Raw genomic sequence first — 10491 nt, forward strand, 5'->3', positions numbered from 1 at the left:
TTGCTCAGCGGCGCATTCTCCAACACATTGGCTTGGGTGTATTTGGTATAATAGAAATTCAATATTTATTATAAAAAGTATTCTTTTGAAAAATAGTTTTCCGGTACTTGGTGAAGAAAAAAGTTAAAAAAAGATATTTCAAGGAATATTGATGATAATATTAGCAAAAAGTGTAGGCGTAGATGGACACTTTGTGGTATAGACTATGACAGAGTATCCTGCCTGAGATGGTGTTATTTAGTGCTATTAATAGCATGACAGAGTCGATTCGTACGGTACTGCGATGAGACGCCCTGAGCAAGTAGGGTATATGATACTTGCCGCTAGATACATAACCTAGTTGACCTTCTTGTGTCAGTGATGGTATAATACTCCCGGTGGAAAGATAAAAGATAATTTAGTTATCTTTAGACTTAAGGAGTCGAAAGGGATCTCAATGACTTAATGAAGTTGAAATGGTTTTGCATGATTCTTATTAGAATCATGATTCTTATTAGAATCATGGGTCGATATAAATATTTTAAAAGTTTGTATGATGATTTATATTTTTCAAATCTTTTCATTTGAAATGAGAAGAACAATGAATTGATATAATTGTTATCATTTTATATCAAATGTTGGTTGCATTATTTTTGTAAAGCCTTGTCCCAAGAACTTGGGTTAGAGAGAGTTTATAACATTTTGAGGATGAGACGTTTTACGTGATGAGTGGATGGAACTAGGATGACTCTCTTTCCGAGGCACATAGCAAGGCACCACTTCTATTCCGTGGTAGCATTCATGTTGATCTTACTTAATTTTGGTTGGGTTCGTCCCAAGTATTTATTTCATCCTTGTGTCTTAGAGATTCCATAGACGGTTTTTATTCTTTTGGAGTTGTAATCGATAATTATTCATATGGCATGCATGAAAGAAATATTGTTATTCTTTTGTATATTTCAATTATAAAAAATGATGGATTTAAAAATTTTATTTCATGTATGGTTTTAATCATTTAAAATGATTGTATTTTCAAAAAAGCTTTCGCATGTATTTATTTTGCATATAGATGAGCATTCTTGTACGGCTTGGTTCGCATGGGTTGGATAGTGTGACGAGTGCCGGTCACATAGTTTTGGGTCGTGACATATCTTTTATTCGTCATGTGTACTATCGCATGCTTTATTTGAAGCTTTTGTTACATGTCACATTCTTTACTTGTCGAGTTTTCTCTTATATGCTTATTTAGAGTTGTTTTCACTTTGTGTCATTATGTGATTTCTTTTATTTTGGAGCTACTCTTAGTTGAAATTGTCGTCACATGATATCCTTTGTTGACGGGTTGTTCTCATACACTTAGACGTAGTACTAGTTCGTGCCATCTCCTTCATTGTTGGCCTAATATATATACTAGAGTCTGAAGTTTACCATTTCATTGAAGTACTTTCACTATCGAGGTTATCCTTAAACAATTAATTGGAATTAATGTTATCGAGAGTCATTAGTCTATTCTAATTGAAGTTATGTTTAAAGGGGTGTTGTTCTTTGTTGAGTTACTTTTCCGTTTATTATGTTGTTATTGATATTCTATATACGTTTTGCTGAGCCGTGAGCTATTTGTTGTGAAAACAAGATGGCATTTAGCAAAAAGTAATAAAACTATCATTTCTTAATATGTGCGTGAATATTACAATATCACAAAAATGAGTTATGACTTATGAGTATTTGCTTTTCAAGTATCTAAATCTAAGGTAATTTGAGTATTTGAGCAATGATAAAGTTATTCTCGTATGACCTATAAATCACGAGTTCGAGTCATGAAAATAAGTCAGATCTCTTTATACTAGTCACACTTTATAATAATATTTTATTAAAACATACAGGTTTTTCTTAGAAATAATTTTTTTATGTTATATTTTCTCTATATAATAGTCTTTTACTTAATTATAGTAGCAACATATATTCATCATTATAACGACATACGTATTCTTTATAAAATTATCTCTCTATAATAATCTCACTCAAATATTTATATTTGTGTTATTTTATACTAACAATAAAATAGTCTACTAATTATAATCTATTGGAGACATCACTTTAGTAAATTTTATAAGTTCCAATACGGAATCTGTAACATCAAAAGCTCTCGCGGACTTGAAACAGGAGAAATAAAAAGATGAAGTTGTGAACCTTTTGTATTATGTCATTTTCCACACATTCCAACTTATTAATGTACTATGAGCTTTTTAAAACTTTTAATTAATGAAATATGAATCATAAGGAGCTAATTAGGATAGCTGATCCATCTCTCTGTTGTAACTGATTTTCTGGATGAATGAAAGGAATGCGCCACCTTATGGCGTAACTTTATTTAAAAAAAAGTTAATGAAATATGAATTTTATCCTAGGTGTATATATAATGTGTATTCAGGCCGGGGCGGAGGCACAATGTTATATACGGGTTTGATCGAACCCAATAATTTTGATTCAAACTTTGTATTAAAAAATTTATTGAATATGTAAAAGTTATTAGTTTAGAACCCAATAACTTAAAAGGATTAGAACATCGAACTCATAAAATTTAAATCCTGAATCCACCTCTGATTCAATCGCACTTAATATGTATACATTTAGGATATAATGAATAACGAAGAATCTTCCATGTTTTTTGCCTTTCAAAAGATTCGTAGAGATGCATGCAAAGGGCACTTTTCACTATTAGATAAGTGGCCATTTGCCAGCTTTAAAATTAGATACGATAAAGCTTTTTCTTTATGTTAGTTAATTAATTAGCTTCTATGTCCAGTTTTTGAAAGATTGAGCCACTTAATTAGTCTTTGAAAGTGTTGTACGTCTTTTCTTTGTTACACAATTAATAATTTTTCCATTACATTTGTTTCATAGAATGATTGCATTAACTAATTCTTTCAATATTTCAAATTAGGGGATATTATTGCTTTAATTTTCATTTATCTATTTTACTTCCATTAATTTGATAAAAATGAAAATTGTGCGGAAAAAAACACTTGAGAAAAATAATAAAGAAGAAATATAAATGGGAGATATTAAACTAATTAAAAATGATAGATGTTCTATCAAAATGGAATAGTAATACAACCGCTTATTTATTACACAACACTTGACTAGAGACTCAAAAAGGGACACACATAAAGAGGAAAAAAGAAAACAAGAGGGACAAAATACAAATGGATTAATAAGTAATTAAGATCAAAGAAGACAATCCCATCTCTTATTCTTCTTCTCTTCATTATTGCATACTACCAAATTCGGCGGTTATAAACTTAGATCTTTCTTCATCCTTTTACACGACCCTGCATCACAAAATCGAACAAGTGCAAATGAATTACGTGGAGCAGGCCATGTCGAGGCTGATCTTGAATGGAAGTTCGATTTCACATGTGTTTGGGAGATCAGCAGCTTTGGTCAAATCAAGTAACAACATATTTTTTGCAGCAGCTTGCAGGCAAGTACATGCAATTTGGCGATCAACGGTGGTGCTAGCAACAGCATTTAAGTCCTTAACGCCATCGCAGCAAGTTCCCAAAAGCCCAGTATTTGTAAGGAAAGGTACGCATTCTTTGAGGTACGCGTCAACCTCAGTGCAAGTTAGGGCTTCTGCGGTGCGCGCAGCTGCCACTATGCACAAAACTACAAAACAGGCAATCTTTGCAGCCATTTTTGTTGTTTGGAGAGAAAGGGATGAAATAATAGAGAGAATTGTAAGAGAGAATGCTATTACTGCTTTGGGAGTATTGAGTGTTGGGTACAAAACTCTAGGGTACCTTAGGGTTTTTATAGGGGAGAGGATGAGTTTAAGTGGGAGAATCAGTTGGTTTTGGGTTATTTGTTTTTGTTTATTTATGTATTGATTTATAATTTACTACCTACGTGCATGGAACTTCCATGAACCATGCGTGTTAGGGTTTTGGGGTTTGGGCAATATAAAAGTGAAACCCATGCATGGAGATATTTTCTTTTTGTTATTTGTTCAAGAGTTCCTTTTGAATCAAATTTCAATACCTACTTTTGTAGCGAAAAACCAAGTTGAGTACTACAGAAACTTCTTATTTGCACAGTTTAATCGGTATTATTAGTTAAATAAGAGCAGTCCGGTATACAAAATACTTTGCCTTTTACGTAGGGTCCGAGAAAGGACAGCACCCCAAGGAGGTGATTTAGATAACTTACCCTAATGAAAGTATTAGTGGCTGCTTTCACTACTCGAACTTGTGACCTATAAGTTATGTATTAGTTATGTATGTTGTTTAGCTCATTTTTTCTACACCAGTTAAATTAAAGATACCTTATTATTAGGAGATCAGAAAAAGTGTTAAGACCCAAACTCACTTATAAGTCGTGATGGTGCCCAACATCCCATCTAGGTAAGCCAACTAATGATTTAAACATATATTTATTTCTTTAAAAATTATCCAAGTAATCAAACTCTTCGAAATTTTAAAATTTAAGGAAGATATGAGAAAATAAGATAAATTAAAACTCAAGTAAAAATAATTAAATTCACAAAATTTACTAGTGTATGTGCCAAGACCCGGTGTCAAAAGTGTATGAGCATCTAGTAGATTATATAAAATTTTAAATATTGTCCGAAATAAAATAAATAGAATACAAATACAAGAAGAGGCACTAGTTGCTGCATAACGGCTCAGAAAGGCAGCTCACCACTAAGCCTCTGGATAACGTGGGTGCGCTCGGATAGGTCCTCCGGTAGTACCTATCTCAGATCCTGCACAAAAAGTGCAGCAAGCGTAGCATGAGTACGTAAACAACATATACCCAGTAAGTATCAAGCCTACTCTCGAAGAAGTAGTGACAAGAGGTCGACTTTGACACTCACTAAGGGTCAATAATATCATAATAAAATATAATTAATTAAACATAATTTTTAGGTGAGCAATAATAATTTTATTAACAAGCAGAAACAATTAATTCATTAAATTTCAATAATTTCTAATTTATAAATTAGCTTCACAAGCTGCAATTAAAATATCAAGGTATCGTGTAATTATTATTATTGGGCACGATTTCTGCCGAGGTCGTACGACCCGATCTAGAGTGTCGTGTATACTGCCGAGGGACGTGCGGCGCGATCCATAGATGCATTTATACTGACGAGGCGTTCGGCCCGCTCCACAAGAAAGGAGCACATTTTCTTATGAACCTCCGTAATGAGAATACATATATATATATATATATATATATATATATTTTTTTTTTTTTTGAGATTTAACGCAGGAGGATATATAAATTTCTACAACAGTTAAATATTCTGAACAAAATTTCAAGTATGTGAGATTTTAATCTTTTACCATTTCCTCTAACAATTTGCAATATAATTCTATTGCTTTAATTAAATAAGGATACAATTATCACAAGTAATTCATGATTTGAGTACTAAACTACCCGGATTTTAGCAATATTAATAGCTACGCACAGACTCTCGCCCCCTCGTGCGTATGTAGCTACCCCAATTAGCAACAATTATTAATTTAAATAACCTATGGGGTAAATTCCCTCTTACAAGGTTAGACAAGAATCTTACCTTGTCTCAAAGCCCACTTTTCGATCACAACGTCGCGTAAAAATCCCAATTCGGTGCCGAAAAATTCGAAACTATCCAAATGTTATATAAAATAAATAATACATATTCAAAAATTCTAAATTAGACTATTAAATAAATTACCATATCCAAAATGGTAAATTCCTAAAATTTACCCCGGGCCCACTTGCCCGGATTCTGGAAATTTTTGGAGGAAAACATTATCCATAATCTCAAGAACTCAAATATATAATTTTCATCCAATTCCATAACTATTTTCATGGTTAAAATCTCATTTTTGTCAAAACCTAGGTTTTTTTCACCTAAACCCTTGATTTCCAAGATTTACAGTTATAATCTACCCATAATCTATGTATTTAACTCAAAGTGTACAGAATTAACTCACCTCCCAGTTGTTAGTTGAAATCATCTCTCAAAAAGCTCCAAAATAGCCCAAAAATGGAGAAAATGGGCTCAAAAATGGCACAACCCCGATTTTTAACCCATTCTGCCAAGCAACATTTCCGCACCTTCGGAGGGCTAGCCGCACCTGCAGAAAAAGCCTCGCATGTGTGAGTTTCCCTCGCCTAGCCATGCTCTGCATTTGCGGCCTCAGGACAGCTTCCGCGAGTCCGTTTCTACGACTTGGGCCTTTGCATCTGTGCCCATTTCCACTTCTGCATGCCAAGCTTCGCACCTGCGGCTGGCCAAGCGCAGGTGTGGTTGCAGTAGAAGCTGGAAGCTTCAGCTGCTGCTCCAAGGTCCAAAATTGATCCGAGCCTCGTCCGGTTAACACCCGAGGCCCCCGGTGTCCCGCCCGAACGTACCAACAAATTTGAAATCATAAAACGGACTCGCTCGAACCCTCAGAACGTGTAAAATAACATCAAAACTAAGAATCATACCCCAAACCAAATTAATTCAACTTAAAAATTTCAAATTCTTCAAACTTACTCCGAACGCACCGAAACATACTTAAACTACTTGGAATGATACCAAATTTTGCGTGCAAGTCTTAAATTACCATATGGAGCTATTCTTAGGCTCGGAATTCCAAACGGACTTCAATTACTCCAAAACCTACTCCAAACCAAATTTAAAGAACCTTAAACCTTTAAATAGTTGATTTTCACTATTAAGCGCTGAAGTGCTCCCGGGTTGTCCAAAACCTGATTCGAACATACGCCCAAGTCCAAAATCATCATACGAACCTATTGGAACGGTCAAATCTCGATTGCGAGGTCGTTTTCTCAAAATGTTGACTGAAGTAAAACTTGGGCTTTTAAAGCCAAACTAAGGAACCAAGTGTTCCGATTTCAACCCGAACACTTCCAAATGCCGAACCATCCATCCCCGTAAGTCATAGATTAATAAAAGCATATACGATGAGTTTTATTTAGGGGAATGGGGTTCTAAAAGTCAAAATGACCTGTTGGGTCATTACATTCTCTACCTCTTAAACAAATGTTCGTCCTCGAACGGGTTTAGAATTTTTACCTGGAGTGCTGAATAAGTGTGGATATCTGCTCCGCATGTCCTCCTCGGACTCCCAAGTTGCTTCCTCGACTGGTTGGCCCCTCCACTAATTTCTTACCGCAGTAACTTCTTGGACCTCATCTGGCGAACTTGTTTATCAACAATTGCAGCTGGCTCATCTTTATAACCCAAGCTTTTATCTAACTGAACGGTGCTGAAGTCTAACACATGAGATAGGTCGGCATGATACTTCCGGAGAATAGATACATGGAAAATCGGATGAACTCTTGATAGGCTGGGAGGCAAAATCAAGCTCGTAAGCAACCTCTCCAACTCGTCTCAACACCTCAAATGGGCCTATAAAACCTTGGGCTCAACTTGCTCTTCTTCCCAAATCTCATGATTCCCTTCATCAGCGAAACCTTCAGGAGAACTATTTCGCCCACCATAAACGATAAATCACGCGCTTTCTGATCCGCATAACTTTTCTGTTTGGACTGTGTTGTACGAAGTCGCTCCTGAATTAATTTTACCTTTTACAAGGCATCCTTTTCCAAATCAGTACCATGTAACTTAGCCTCGCCGGGCTCAAACCATCCGATGGGCGAACGACATCGCCGACCATATAAAGCCTCAAATGGAGCCATTTCGATGCCGGATTGGTAACTTTTGTTATAAGCAAACTCGGCCAAAGGAAAGAAACAATCCCACTGTCCTCCAAAGTCAATTACACATGCCCTGAGCATATCCTCCAAAATCTGAATTGTCCGCTCCGACTATCCGCCGGTCTGCGGATGAAAGGCTGTGCTGAGCTCTACACGGGTCCCCAATTCACTATGTACTGCTCTCCAGAAATGTGAAGTAAACTGAGGGCCTCTATCTAATATGATGAAAATTGGCACACCGTGCAACCAAACTATCTTCTGAATATAAATCTGGGCCAACCTCTCCGAAGTATACGTAGTCACAATCGGAATAAAGTGTGCCGACTTGGTCAACCTGTTGATAATGACCCAAACTGCATCAAACTTCCGCAAGGTCCGCGGAAACCCAACTACAAAATCCATAGTAATGCGTTCCCATTTCAACTTCGGTATAGTTATCTGCTGAAATAGGACACCTGGCCTCTGGTGCTCATATTTAACTTGCTAGAAATTTAGACACCTAGCTACATATTCGACTATGTCCTTTTCCATCCTCCACCACCAATAATGCTGCCTCAAGTCGCGATACATCTTCGTAGCACCTGGATGGATAGAATACCGAGAACTGTGTACCTCCTCTAGAATCATTTTCCTCAGTCCATCCACATTAGGAACACATAGACGATCCTGGAGTTGCAGAACACCATCCGCGCCAATAGTAACTTCCTTGGCACCACCCTGTAGTACCGTTTCTGGAAGAATCATTAAGTGTGGATCATTATACTGGCGAGCCTTGATATGCTCAATTAATGAAGATTGGGCCACAACACATGCAAGAACTCAGCTGGGCTCTGAAATATCCAGTCTCACAAGTCTGTTAGCCAGGGACTGAATATCCAAAGCTAATGGCCTCTTCTCTGCTGAAATGAAAGCCAAACTACCCACACTCTCCGTTTTTTCTACTCAAGGCGTCTGCAACTACATTTGTTTTGCTCGGATGATATAAGATAGTAATATCATAATCTTTTAGTAACTCAAGCCATCTGCGGTGCGTCAAATTTAGGTCCCTCTACCTGAACAAATGCTGTAAACTACGATGATCAGTGTAAACTTCACAAGACACCCCATAAAGATAATGCCTCCAAATCTTAAGAGAGTGAATAATTGCAGCTAACTCCAAATCATGTACCGGGTAATTCTTCTCGTGGGGTTTCAACTGATGTGAGGCATATGTAATAACTCGTTCCTCCTGCATTAATACACAACCCAAACTAAAGCGTCATAATACACTGTATACATCCCCGAATTGGAAGGCAACACTAACACTGGTGTTGTAGTCAATGCTGTCTTGAGCTTCTGAAAGCTCACCTCACAATCATTAGACCATCGGAACGGAGCACCCTTCTGGGTTAATTTGGTCAAAAGCGCTGCAATAAATGAAAAGCCCTCCACGAACCGATGATAATAACCACCTAAACCTAGGAAACTCCTGATCTCGGTCACCAAAGTGGGACGATGCCAATTCTGAAATGCCTCAATCTTTTTAGGATCAACTTTAATGCCCTCGCCCGATACAATGTGCCCCAAGAAAGCTACAGAATTTAGCCAAAACTCATATTTGGAGAACTTATCATATAACTTTTGTTCCCGCAGTGTCTGAAACACCACTCTCATATGTTGCTCGTGCTCTTCCTTACTGCGCGAGTAAATCAAAATATCATCAATGAAGACAATGACAACCGAATCAATATATGGCATGAATACCTTGTTCATCAAATCCATAAACGTCGCCGGGGTATTCGTCAAACCAAAAGACATCACTAGAAATTCATAATGACCATATCTAGTCCGGAAAGTAGTCTTTGGAACATCTGAATCACGAATCTTCAACTGATGGTACCCCGACCTCAAGTCGATCTTAGAAAATGCCCTAGCACCTTGTAACTGGTCAAATAGATTGTCAATACGCAGCAACGAGTACTTGTTTTTAATGGTGACTTTGTTTAGTTGGCGATAGTCAATACACATTCGCATAGTTCCATCCTTTTTCTTCACAAATAACACTGGTGCACCCCAAGGCAATGCACTTGGTCTGACAAACCCTTTTGCTAGTAACTTCTCAAGTTGTTCTTTCAATTCCTTTAATTCTTTTTGAGCCATGCGATACGGTGGGATAAATATAGGCAGGGTATCTGGAGCCAAATCAATACAAAAATGAATATCACGATCTGGTGGCATGCCTATAAGATCTGAAGGAAATACATCGGAGAACTCTCAAACCACATGCACTGAATCAATAGTCGGAGTCTCTGCAGTAATATCCCGAACATAGGCTAGATAAGCCAAACAACCCTTCTCGACCATATGTCGAGCTTTTATAAAGGAAATAAGATGATTAGATGCGCTGACAAATGAACCCTTCCACTCTAACCTAGGAAATTCCGGCATTCCCAAAGTAACAGTCTTAGTATGGCAATTTAGGATGACATGATACGAGGATAGCCAGTCCATGCCTAGTATAATCTCGAAGTCGGTCATATCAAGCAGCAGAAGATCTACTCTAGTTTCATAACCACCGAATGTAACAACACAGGACTGATAGATCTGATTCACAAAAATATAATCGCCCACAGGAATGGACACATAAACAGGAGTACTTAAGGATTATCGAGAAACACCCAGAAAATGAGCAAATAGAGAGGACACATATGAATACGTAGATCTTGGATCAAATAATATGGAGGCATCTTTGCCGCAAACAGAAATAATACATGTAATCACTGCATCTGAGGCCTCTGCATCTGGTCTAGCCAG

The 10491-nt window shown here is 37.1% G+C and overlaps 1 long non-coding RNA gene across 1 annotated transcript; it reads right to left on the reverse strand.

Annotated features, from left to right (window-relative positions):
* Nucleotides 1–3050: 3050 nt before the first annotated feature.
* On the reverse strand, nt 3051–3752 carry LOC138895181 (uncharacterized). The gene is made up of 2 exons (XR_011409402.1): nt 3348–3752; nt 3051–3311 (listed from the first exon to the last, which is right to left on the reverse strand). It is a non-coding gene; the product is annotated as an uncharacterized lncRNA (long non-coding RNA).
* Between the last annotated feature and the right edge of the window lie 6739 nt (nt 3753–10491).

This window comes from Nicotiana tomentosiformis, chromosome 7 (genome assembly GCF_000390325.3).
Source record: "Nicotiana tomentosiformis chromosome 7, ASM39032v3, whole genome shotgun sequence".
Taxonomy (NCBI): Eukaryota; Viridiplantae; Streptophyta; class Magnoliopsida; order Solanales; family Solanaceae; genus Nicotiana; species Nicotiana tomentosiformis.